A 12194-nucleotide genomic window follows, 5' to 3' on the forward strand; every position below is an offset into this window, starting at 1 on the left:
TGCTGCTAGAAAATGCCCTTAGCGGCTACACTTCTAGAAGAAGGGCAGAGATTAGGGAGGGAGGAAGTGCTGAGAGGGAAGTAGTAGTGGCCATAAATGTAAATTACCTCAAAGTAGAGGGATCTTCTTATATGGAACCTACAGATAAGAGAATAAAAACTGGTTTGTTTTTTGTTTTTTTTTTTTAAATGCAAACCTACTGAAATGGAAGCCTAACAATGGTTCCTTCTTTTACAGTAGTTTTAACCAAAGGGCAGATGGAGTGCAGGAGGGGACCAAGTGCAATCCTGAGCCCTTGCAAAGAATAAATAAAAATAAAACAGGAAATACAATATATTGTACATTCATGTTTACAATAAAAATAATTTAGAGGATCTAGCATATGCAAGTCTAAGGACAGGTATAGGCTTTGTATCCAAATCACTTGCCTTCAACACACACACACACACACACACACGCACACGCACACGCACACACATACACACACACACATACACACACACACAGCTTTCAAATTACTCAGAAAAAAGGCAGGCTGACCTCTCCCCTGAGGCTGAGTTCTGCCATCTCAAAGCTATGAATATTTAAAGAGAAAAATAAATATTTCAGAATAGAGTCATTCAAACCAATAGTCTATTAGGTTAAAAACGACAAACCCTATAATAGTCTTAATGTCTCCAACCTCCTAAAAGCTCTTTCTTCCGTATCTTCTGTAAGCAGTATTTAGAACCTCAAACATCCATGAATCATGTCTTCCACCCACAGGAGACAATAAGAAATACTCTGGTCCAGCTACCTGCTTCCTTGGAAACGGAAGGTCCCCACAGCCAATATGGTTGGTTGTCTATTCTAGTCAATATAATTGATTTATACAATTCATGGGTGATTATTCTTTTTCTTAACCAAATTTTCAATACAATTTAAATCAACTTACTCTTTATTTTGTCTTCATGGGCAATTAAGTTCATATCTTCTATACGTTAAACTGCAATATCCTTGAAAAAAAGCCGTTAACTCAGGTTCAGAATAAAATATTAGGAAGATTTTGTAGTGCCTCCTGAATCAGAAAATATTGAATTATTCTATATATATATAGCATTGGATGTTCTATTATAGTTCACTTCTTCAAATGAGTAAATCACGTAACATACAGTAAGAGCCAAAATTTTTCCCTATGCCCTTCCCCCAACAAAACTGCCTTCTGTCTGCAACCACAACTACATGATGGCTTGTATTTCCTCTATTTACTTCACAAGTAAAGCCCCTACGTAGATCATGGGCTGAATCACATGCTGCTTCATCCATAGCTTCCTCATTAAATGATGAGCACACAGCAGTTGATGTTTAGAAAATGTTTGCTAATTGAATCGACCGGACAGTTGATTATCTGCTTCTGAAGCACTAAGTCTGTAAAACACATAAGAACCTTTTCTCTTCCTAGTTTTAGGAGTCTGCAAAAAGCTCACCACGATATCAAGAATTGTTCTTAAATACTTCCCACAGAAGACAAGCGATTACAGTCCTGTATTCAACACACACGCTCATTGAAAGGCTGTGCGAGTATCCGCGCTCTGTGCACGGCAAACGGTGAACAGGCGCTTCCGCTCTCATCACCTCCCATGCAGGTTATTCCAAGAATCTCTCTTCCAGTCATTCTCCCATCTGCAAACAACCTCAGCCTAATCCATTTTTTAGAAGTTTATTTATTTTTAGAGAGAGAGAGCAGGAGAGGGACAGAGAAAGAATCCCAAGCAAGCTTCACACTGACAGCACAGAGTCCGATGCGGGGCTCAAACCTACGAGCCACGAGATCATGACCTGAGCGGCAATCAAGAGTCAACGCTTAACCGAACGAGCCACCCAGGCAATCCATTTTTAAGCAGCTCCCAGGAAGATATCGTTAACTAATTCTCTTCTGAAAATCCTAGGCTCCTCGATGCCTACACTCTCAAGTCCAAAATCCTTCGCCCATCCAGTTTTGATTCTTGCTGCCGAGTATTTACTGAGTACCTATGAGGGGCTAGACACTTGGTTCTAGATGCTGGGGAAACAGCGACTACAAAGACAACGTTCCTACCCTTGGGAAGTTTACACTCTAGTAAGGAAAGACAAGTAAGAAACAGGCAAGCCACACAAGAAACAGATGGGGAGCCATGGAGGAAAATAAAGCAAGGAAGGGGGTACAGGGGTACTGGGCTGGAGGGACAGAGGACCGCTATCTGACACCGGGGAGTCAGGGCAGGTTACGACCGAGCAGACACCTGAAGAAATTCAGAGAGCAAGCCGTGTGTCTGTCTGGGGGAAGACCGCCGCAGACAAAGGGAACACAAGCGCAAAGCCTCAGATGTGAAAACGTACTCAGCTGACTCTAGGAACTAGGAGCAAGGCGGCCTCGTGCGACTGAACCAGAATAAGCAAGAACAGAGTGGCAGGAGATGGAGAAAGGTGGCAGCGGGGAAAGAGAGGTGTTGGGTAGAAATCTTACCAAGCTCAAGGCCACTGCAGGGATTTGGGCCCTTCCTCTCCAGCGAGGGTTCTGAGCCAACTGACATGGTTAGGGTCAGGTTTCACATGGACCACTGGGCAAGGCAGAAGCAGGCAGGCCAGTTAGGAGGCTACAGTAATAACCCACCTGAGAGATGACAGCGGCTCAGCCGGGCCCAGGTGGCGCTCTTACGTGTATTACGTCTTGGAAAACACCTTGTGCTATCTCACCTCCAGTTTCTCTGCACCTGCCAGTCCTTCTGCTTAGAAAGCCGCTCTCCTTCCTACCCATCTGCCTAGCTTGTACACATTCTTTAATATTTAGTCCGGTCATCCACTGTTCTCAGAGGCTTCTCTTGCCTCCTCCAAATAGGAAAAAAATCACTCCCTCCGCGTATTCCCACTGAACCTAATACGTAACTCTACTACAGCACTTCTATTCTATTGAAATTATTTGTTTAGGGGCGCCTGGGTGGCTCAGTTGGTTAAGTGTCTGACTTCAGCTCAGGTCATGATCTCACGGTCCGTGGGTTCCAGCCCCGCCTCAGGCTCTGTGCGGACAGCTCAGAGCCTGGAGCCTGCTTCGGATTCTGTGTCTCCCTTTCTCTCTGCCCTCTCCAGCTTGTGCTCTGTCTCTCTCTCTCTCTCTCAAAAGTAAACAAACAATTAAAAAAAAAATTTTTTTTTTAATTGTTTGTTTACATATCTATCACCTCTGTAGAACATGGACTCTTTGAGGGCAGGTAACCGTCCAGGTCTAATCAATTGTTGCATCTCCGCTGACTGCCTTATAAACATTCAATAAGTGCTTGTTAAAAGGGGGGAAAAAAAAGAAATATGTCCAGCCTAGTAGAGTGTATAAATAACTACAGGTTTTTGTTAATTTTTAAGAGATACAACCAAAATTAGGACAGGAAGAGACCCAAACCCATCCGGCATGGAGAAACGCAGGGGACACGAGGAAGGGAACACCGCAAACCCTAAGACGCAGAGATGGAACATACAAGGGGTAAGACAGATGGCTTCCTTAGTGTTCTTTACAAAGTGAAGACGGAGACAAAACCTTCCCTGCTGAATTACATACGAAACAGCCAAGATCCAGAAACAACCTCAGTGTCTCCCAACGGGTGAATGGGTACAAGAGCTACAGCAGAGCTAGAGGGAAGCAGGTCAGGGACCGTGTGCTGGGGTAATCCAAGGAGAGTCCGGGTCTGGCAGTGGCCCTGGGGGAGGGGGAGGAGCTCCTAGACCTCAGTCCCATGGGGCTGTATGCAAGCGGGCAGTGAGGCAGGAATGGGTGGGAAAGGAGAAAGGTTCGAGTCTGTAAGTCCAATTTTCTTAAAAGAAGATTCTCCTGATATAAACTACTAATTAGATTTTACCTTTCAATCTGAAGTTCATTTTTTTTCCCCAAATGCATCCTAAAAGATCTTTCATAGTTATTTTGAGGGTGTTTTTGGCAATTTATTTTCCCTTTTTAAATTTAATTTTCACTTTTCTCAAATTAATGCATGTATACAATAGCAAATCAGATGGGTACAGAAGAGCTCATAATAAAAAGGAGCAGTCCCCTAATCCCTCCCTTTGCCAACCCTCTTGGGAATGACCATCTTTTAACAGTTTCTTGAAAGGCAGCGGGTCCGAGGCCAGAGGCTGCCATTGGAGTACCAATTCCTACTTCTCCAGGCTTAGATGACACATCACTCTAGACCTGGGCACACAGGATGTAGGACCTGGCCTCCCCGTTGAGGCCAATGAAGGCCAAAGCCTGTGTGAGCTAACTGTTCACATGGCAAACTCTGACCAAAGGGGGAGAAACAGATGAGTGGAAACCAGCAGATAAAATGCCTCTCTGCACTCCCTTTGGATGGACCAGCAAGAGGAACATCTACAGAACCCTTCTGAAAACTTCTACAGAAATCAAATACAGACGATCCCCAACTTAACGATGGTCAACTTTATGATGGTGTTAAAGAGATACGTATTCAGTAGAAACCATACTTAGAATTATGAATTTGGGTCTTTCCCCTGCTAGATTGATATACAGGACGGTCTTCTCTCCTGATGCTGGGCAGAGGCGGCCAGAGCTCCCAGTCAGCCATGTGATCACGAGGGACAACAACCTGGACACTGACGATCATTCTGCACCCAGACTGCCGTTCTGTTTCTCAGTACCGTATTCGATGAATTACGTGAGACACTCAGCACTTTGTTATAAAACAGGCTTTGGCAGATGGTTTTGCTAACTGTAGGCTACTTAAGTGTTGTGAGTATGTTTAAGGTAAGCTGGGCTAAGCTAGGACGTTTGGTAGCATTAAATGCATTTAAATGCATTTTGACTTACCACACTTTCAACCTGCGATGGGTTTATCAGGGTATAACCCCGTGGTAAGTCGAAGATCTGTAATCAACAACACCTATAACAAGGCTATGGCCAGCCCACCTTCCTTGTTTCACTCCCCTTTCCTCATCCCTGCTTTCCTAGGACTGTACTCCCAACAGTATCAGTTGGTAAAGTTTTTTCTGCTTTTGGTTTTTTAATTGAGGTAAAATTGGTATGTTATATTCCTTTTAGGTGTACAACATAATAAATCATATTTGTATACACTACAAAGTGACCATAATCCTAATAAGTCTGATTATCACCTGGTACCATACAACTGACCCCCTTCCCCTCTGATAACCACCACCAATCTGTTCTCTGGATCTATGTTCATTCAGTCTTTTGTTTTCTTTAGAAATTGATCTTTTTAAATTTTAGAGAGGGGGGGGCAGGGGAGAAGGGGAGAGGGGGAGAGGGAGAGAGAGAGTCTTAAGCAGGCTCCACACCCAACATGGAGCCTGACACAGGGCTCCATCCCACGACCCTGGGATTATGACCTGAGCCAAAATCAAGAGTCAGATGCTCAACCGACTGAGCCACCCAAGCACCCCTGTTTTTTGATTCCACATGTAAGTGAAATCATATGTTCTTTTCTCCTCTGGCTTATTTCATTTAGCGCAATGCCTTCGAAGTCCATCCTTGTGGTCACAAAGGGCAGGGTTTCCTTCTTTTTATGGCTGAGTAGCATCCCACTGTGTATCCAGGTATGTGTGTGTATCTCACATCTTCTTTATCCATTCACCCGTTGGGAGACACTGAGGTTGTTTCTGGATCTTGGCTGTTTCGTATGTAATTCAGCAGGGAAGGTTTTGTCTCCGTCTTCACTTTCTAAAGAACACTAAGGAAGCCATCTGTCTTACCCCTTGTATCTTCCATCTCTGCGTCTTAGAGCTCTACATTTCAGGAGGTTATCTTCAATTTTATTTTCTATTTGTCTGTGGCATGTTTTCTTTTGACAGTCACATTCTTGATCTCCATCCCTCTTTTGCATTCTCACATTGCTCCCTTTTCATTATACCAGTAATGTGGGGTGTTTTTTTAATGTTTATTTATTTGAGAGAGAAAGAGAGAGAGAGAGAGAGAGAGAGAGAGAGAGAGAGAGAGAGTGTGAGTGGGGGAGGGGCAGAGAGAGGGAGACACAATCCGAAGCAGGCTCCAGGCTCTGCCGTCAGCACTGAGCCTGATGCGGGGCTCGAACCCACAAACTGTGAGATCACGACGTAAGCCAAAGTCAGTCACTTAACCGACTAAGCCACCCAGGCGCACCCCTTACCCAATAATGGGTTTATGAATGTATTAACTTCCTGAATCTGACTCCATTAGTTGGAATGTTGTGTTAAATTTTCCTCTATTTCTTGCGTTGTCTGTTTCCCCAGAGGGTCAGCTTTTCTTTTTGTTTTTTTGTGGTCTCTGTCATGCTGAAGGACCCTCTAATATGGCTAATGGTCTTCACGCACCAATGATCCAGGTATAAGGACTTGGTTAGCTGGTGTGGGTTTTCTCTGCTATTGTATAATCTGTTTTCTGACTAGTTCTCTCCCTGGAATTAAAATTCTAACTGGGAACTCAGTATGAGATTTAGAAAAAAAAAAAAAGAAAAAAAAAAAAAAGAGCATGTCAACCAGTAGGCTTTGTTTTATTGCAAGCTGCTAGGAAAGTGTGGAATGATCTCCTCCCCAAGTATGGGACTCAAGGAAGGGGTGCCAATACCTAATACAGAAAGAATTACATTCAATTTCCCCAAGCATTCCCGATCAAGTTCTTCAGGGTCAAACCCTCTGGTGTTTTTGGTTTTCCTCGTTCTGGTGCCGGAGAAAGGAGCCGCCACAAGTGCTGGCTGCCTCCACCGGGAAGGCAGCGGAAAGGCTACGGAAATGCCACACGGTTGAAGTGATCCGTACAGAATACACCCAGAATTGCCATTTCCTATTCCTTCTTCACTCTCGCTGAGTCCAGAGCCTCTCTGGGGTTCCTGCTGGAGAGACTGGCCTACACACCCCTAGCCGCTCCTATACTCATTGTTAGGCTTTAGCTTCCGCTCCATTTATCCATCAGTTGGTTCCCGTTTGCTGTAATTTCTCCAGAAATGTGTTTAACTCTCTCGTTCATTAGCAGTATCGCTCTTCGCCCTTTTCTGTCTGCTGTTACTGGTTCACGTTTACACTTCTACACTGTTATGCCAGTGGGCTCTTACAAGAAATGGGGGCTGCAGGAATGTCCCAGAACTTGACCCAGAAGTCATGATTTTTTTTCTGCAAAAGATTTCAACCATAAGCAAGCTCTAGAATTCAAGTTCCTTTTCTGTTTTAATTTAAATTTTAGTTAACATCAGGTTCCTTTTTAGCTTTCCTAAAGAACATGGGGTAGTGAATGTCATCGTTTCTTTAACCCTTTAAGAACACCAAGATTCACTGAAAGCAAACTGGAGAAGCTTGAAGGAAAATGAGAAGCGTTTACTACAATTCTTGCAACATCCTTGTCCTGACGCTTTAGTAAATTATATGCATTTGCAGTACAGGAAGCAAAGCAACTCAGGAAGTATCAGAACTACTATTTTTTTCTCTGACTTATTTCATTTAGCGCAGTACCTTCAAAGTCCAATCGTGTGACCACGAATGGCAAGGTTTCCTTCTTTTTATGGCTGAGTAGTATTCCACTGTGTATACATGTATGTGTGCACCGTAAGTCACAGTCCACATGTCACCTACAAGCTCACTCAGCACCATGTCTGAATCGTGACAAATATAAAAGATCTTCATGAGTCTAACCACTCTCAGAAAACAAAACAAAACAAAAATCAAGTACCTGCCAATTAGAACACCTAATTCTTCACCTCCCGCCTCCTTCACAAACACAATAGGGACCAAGATCAGATGGCGGTCTAAAGGGAGAAAAACACTTCCCGGTACCTACACCTCTCTACCACGCGGATCAATAAGGTCTGCCATAGACTCTGACCCTTCGGTCAGAATAGAAGGGCCATGAAATATAAACTAGTGACTGCCATGTTTAATCCTGGACCACAGAGAGACAAAGAAACCTAGAGAAGGAATTAGAGTCCTGTGTTGGAAAAGTTCATCCAAAAAGTGATCGCAAATAAGGTGTTATGCTAAAACAGGAAAACCTGTCCCAGAGTAGGAGAGGATAATCAACTTAAGGAAGAAGGTATGCAGAAAACCCAGATTGGAGATCCAAAATCTGTTCCTAAGAGAACCCAAAGGCGGTCTAAACTTCAATAGTGCTTAGCGATGAAACACTCTCAGATTTCACTCTACACTTTTTTTTGGTTTTTTGTTTGTTTTTAATTTCATTTTAAGAGAGAGCACATGTGCACAAGTTGGGGGCTGCAGAGAGGGGCGGGGGGAGAGAATCCCAGGCAGGTTTTGCACTGTTAGCGCACAGCCCCACGAGGAGCTCGAACTCACAAACCGTGACCCCATAACCTGAGCCGAAGCTGGACACTTAACCGACTGAACCACCCAGGCACCCCTCACTCTGCACTTTTTACCTTTCCATGTCAAACCAACTGCTCAACAAACAAAGACAAAAAAAAAAATCTTCAAGCATCTTTAAACAGAAACAATCAAAGGGCATGTTTATTTCTTCTTCCTGCTTACAATCTTCCTCACCTATAACTGCATTGTTACCATTATCCCATCAACTGGACTATCGAGCTTCATTCAAGAATTATTTTCCAGGGATGACTCAGGGGCTCAGTCGCTTGAGCATCCAACTCTTGATTTCAGCTCAGGTCATGACCCCAGGCCCTGCGTTGGGTTCCCTTTGTCCCTCTTCCCGGCTTGTGCTAAGATAAACAAATAAAAATAATTTAAAAAGAATAATTTTCCAGCAAAGAATTCCCAAGATACACAAGTTGAGCCTTTTACTCATTTTAAGATTTTTCCCTTTTAGGAATGAGGAGCAAAAGAACTTGATATTTTCGCCTTTACAGACTAAACATCTGTTGTTAAAGGTCTGAACTTCCCAGGAGGATGTTCTGACAGTAGAAAGAACACCAGACAGGGACTATGGAAAACCGAGTTCTAGCTCCAGTTCTGCCATTACTGCGCCAAATGACCTTGGACAATTCACCTCCTCTCTGGATCCACATCCAGATTTGTAAACTAAAGTTGAGTTGTAAGAATCAATGATTCTATGATAAAGAAGCCTTACCCAAGGGACAGAATGCACTAAAAAGGAAGAAACATTAGGCTCATTACCATGTGGAACAAAGTATTTTCTCTGCAACAGAGAGAGTCAACAGAGTGCCATTAAGTAGTTTATCCGCTCTCCCGCCCGAAGTGGCTAAGAGCTACTGTAATAAGGCAACACTTTCATTTCTCTCTTATCCTGTACAAATGCTCCCATATGATTACTAAACCATCAAACTGTAAAACCTCTGTGCTGCGATAAAATTTCAGGAAGCTAATGCTGTGTACAGAATTGTCAAACTGATCAATTCTGTACTTTCCCAAAGGAACCCAAGACTCCAAGAAAATGAGCAGACATTTCTGAAGGTTTTGGCTAAAGGTGAGTTATAAAGATACATAAAGAAAAGGTGAGGGGCGCCTGGCTGGCTCGGTTGGTGGAGCACATGACTTGATCTCAAGGTCGTGAGTTCAAACTCCATGCTGGGTGTAAAGGTTACTTAAAAAAATAAAATCTTAAAAAAAAAAAGAAGAAGAAGTTAAATAAACATTAAGGCCTATATTCTTCATATTATGCTTCAGGTAATGGCTATCATCAAAAAAGGGGTATAAACAGCATAAATTTTGGAAGATAAACATGGGTTCTAACCTGGGCTCTACCATGTACAACCGTGTGACTTTGGAGAAGTCATTAAATCTCTCAATGCCTCAGTATTTTTATTTGCAAAATAAGAGAGGGGATAGCTACCTAAATGGGGCATCCATAAGAATGAACTGAGATCGTGAATACAAAATTCTTTGTTTGACTTACACACACACACACACACACACACACACACACACACACACAGCTAATAACCACTATTTGTGAAGGAAGAAGACAAAAGGGAAAGAGAATATAGTTCACAACGTGAGGCCTAACAGCTGAGCTATAACTTTAAAGATCTTCATACTCCTTTTCACATAAATAGTCACATCAGCATAAATGTTGGGGGGTGGGGGGACAACCACCTTCTTCTCACTTTATATAAAAGCATAGGCAAAGTGAGATTAACCCAAACAAAACACCTACGTCCCCAGTTTCTCAAAAATGCCTCCTGGCTCCTCAAGAGAGGACAGCATATGAAAGCAGACACTTGGGTGAACTTTTGCTCAAGTTGCTACACTAGCAGATGACAGACAACCATTTCATCCAACGTTAGGAAAACTCCAAGCAGTGCCACCCACATTCTTTGATACGTGCAACGTGTTTCGTTCCACAGCACCCTCTCCCCACTGAAATTCCTAGAGAACCTGAAAACCAATGAAAGAGCAATGGTTACAAGTCTAACTACTGGGGCATTCTAAAATAAACATTAAAAAAAAAAACAACCCAGAAACACTATTTTTCCTGTGATCCTGTCCATGTATTTTTGTTAAAGAACTATTTTTAGGGGCACCTGGGTGGCTCAGTCGGTTAAGCGTCTGACTCTTGATTTTGGCTCAGGTCATGATCTTCACGTTTGTGAGCCTGAGCCCTGCGCTGATAGTGTGGAGCCTCCTTAGGATTCTCTCTCTCCCTCTCTCTCTCTGCCTTTCCCTGGCTCGCTCGCTCTCTCTCTCTCTCTCTCTATCAAAATAAATAAACGTTTTTGAAAAATTAAAAACAAATAACTATTTTTACCTTTAATTAGAGAGTCCTAGACTCTCTCTGAAATTATTCTACCACTGTGTCTCATTCAGTACTCTAGAATTTGGTTCTAAACTGAGATAATGTCTTGCATAATGCACACACATGCCCATGTGCGTCCACCAGAGCCATTCGTCTCACCCTTTCTGCTGCTGCCAAGCTTTCCAAACTATTTCCTCATCTGAACTCTAATGGTAGTTTACTGACGTCATATTCATGTAATCTACCATGCTCCACCTCGTATTTTAATTATTTATACATACTATGCATTCCCCAATACTCCCGGAAATTACTGTTCAATTGAGTTTTCATTCATCAATTAGGAATATGTTAAATGAGATACCACTTAGCTTTCAATTAAAAATAAGTGGTTTCCTTCGGCTTCCAATCAAGGTGAAGTGACAAGAACCGGACAGACTTCTCTTGCTGCTCCAAAAAAACCCAGAACAAAATACATGACGTACAGCACTCGAGACGCTGTACGGGAGGCAGAGAAGGACACTGATCCCTCAGGCAGGAAAAGCCAAGGTGACCTTTATGACCGCCCAGCTTACTGCCTGGAGAAAGTTTCCAGGCTGTGGCGCAGAGAGAAGCGAGAGCCAGGTGGTGCCCATGAGCTGAAGACAGTGAGCTGCCAAGTGCAGGGAAGCCAAGACGGCTGGCTGGAGTTCACAGGGAAGAGCGCCAGAGAAAAAAAGAAAGCTGCACAGAGAGAGAACTCCGAAGATGCGCCCGGGGTTGCCCTCAAATATTCAGCTAAGTCATGATCACCGCACGTTCTGTGAGGAGCTACCGAGGCTGGGGAAACGTCCACCTGAAGGAGGTGGAGGGAGTAATGCCAGGAGATGACAGTGCCATCAACAGAGCCTGCTTCCCCATGATGAGAGGGCAAAACCTGGTTATTTCGGAAACATCAGTTAGAGTACTAAGAACCTCAACAGTGAGGTAAAACTAACCAGAGACTAAACACAGCTCTGGCCCTTTCTAACACAACTGAAAAAAACAAGACCTGAAAGGAGCAAACCATTTTTCAGAAACTCAGCGGTGCTGTAGACAAAGCTCAAGAGTATTTATTGAAATAGATACGTATTATATCTAAGCCTCCAACAAGGTAAAAAATTCAGCGTCTGGCATCTAACCAAACATTACCAGGCAATGTCAACAAGCAGAAAAATATAGTCCATAATGAGAAAAATCAATGGTAACTGACCCAGAACTAATACAGATGTCAGCATTAGTGGACGAGGATATTAAAACGTTTGTATTCCACACGTTCAAGAAAAATTGTATGTAAAAGAAAAACCGAGCATGTTAAGAGACATGAAAGATAAAGATACATATATGATCCACATCAAATGCCAGAGGTGAAAACTATATTGTCTGAGATTTAATGGAAAAAAGGCAACAACTACACACTGGATTGGATTAATGGCAGATTAGACACTCCAGAAGAAAAGATTAGCACACTTGATAATACCACCAAAGAAACTAACCGAAAGAAAATACACGG

At 43.0% G+C, this 12194-nt stretch overlaps 1 protein-coding gene across 14 annotated transcripts in view; it reads right to left on the reverse strand.

The window, feature by feature from the left end:
* Window positions 1-12194, reverse strand: part of RBFOX2 (RNA binding fox-1 homolog 2) — a 281671-nt gene that overhangs the window by 76479 nt on the left and 192998 nt on the right. The window contains exon 1 of one of the 14 annotated variants that reach the window (XM_042947689.1): window positions 935-1051. The exons of the other annotated variants lie outside the window; for them this stretch is intronic. The gene's annotated coding sequence lies outside the window, so the exon portion shown is untranslated. Of the gene's footprint in view, window positions 1-934; window positions 1052-12194 lie in introns of those variants that run through there. 14 annotated transcript variants of the gene reach the window in all.

This window comes from Panthera leo, chromosome B4 (genome assembly GCF_018350215.1).
Source record: "Panthera leo isolate Ple1 chromosome B4, P.leo_Ple1_pat1.1, whole genome shotgun sequence".
Taxonomy (NCBI): Eukaryota; Metazoa; Chordata; class Mammalia; order Carnivora; family Felidae; genus Panthera; species Panthera leo.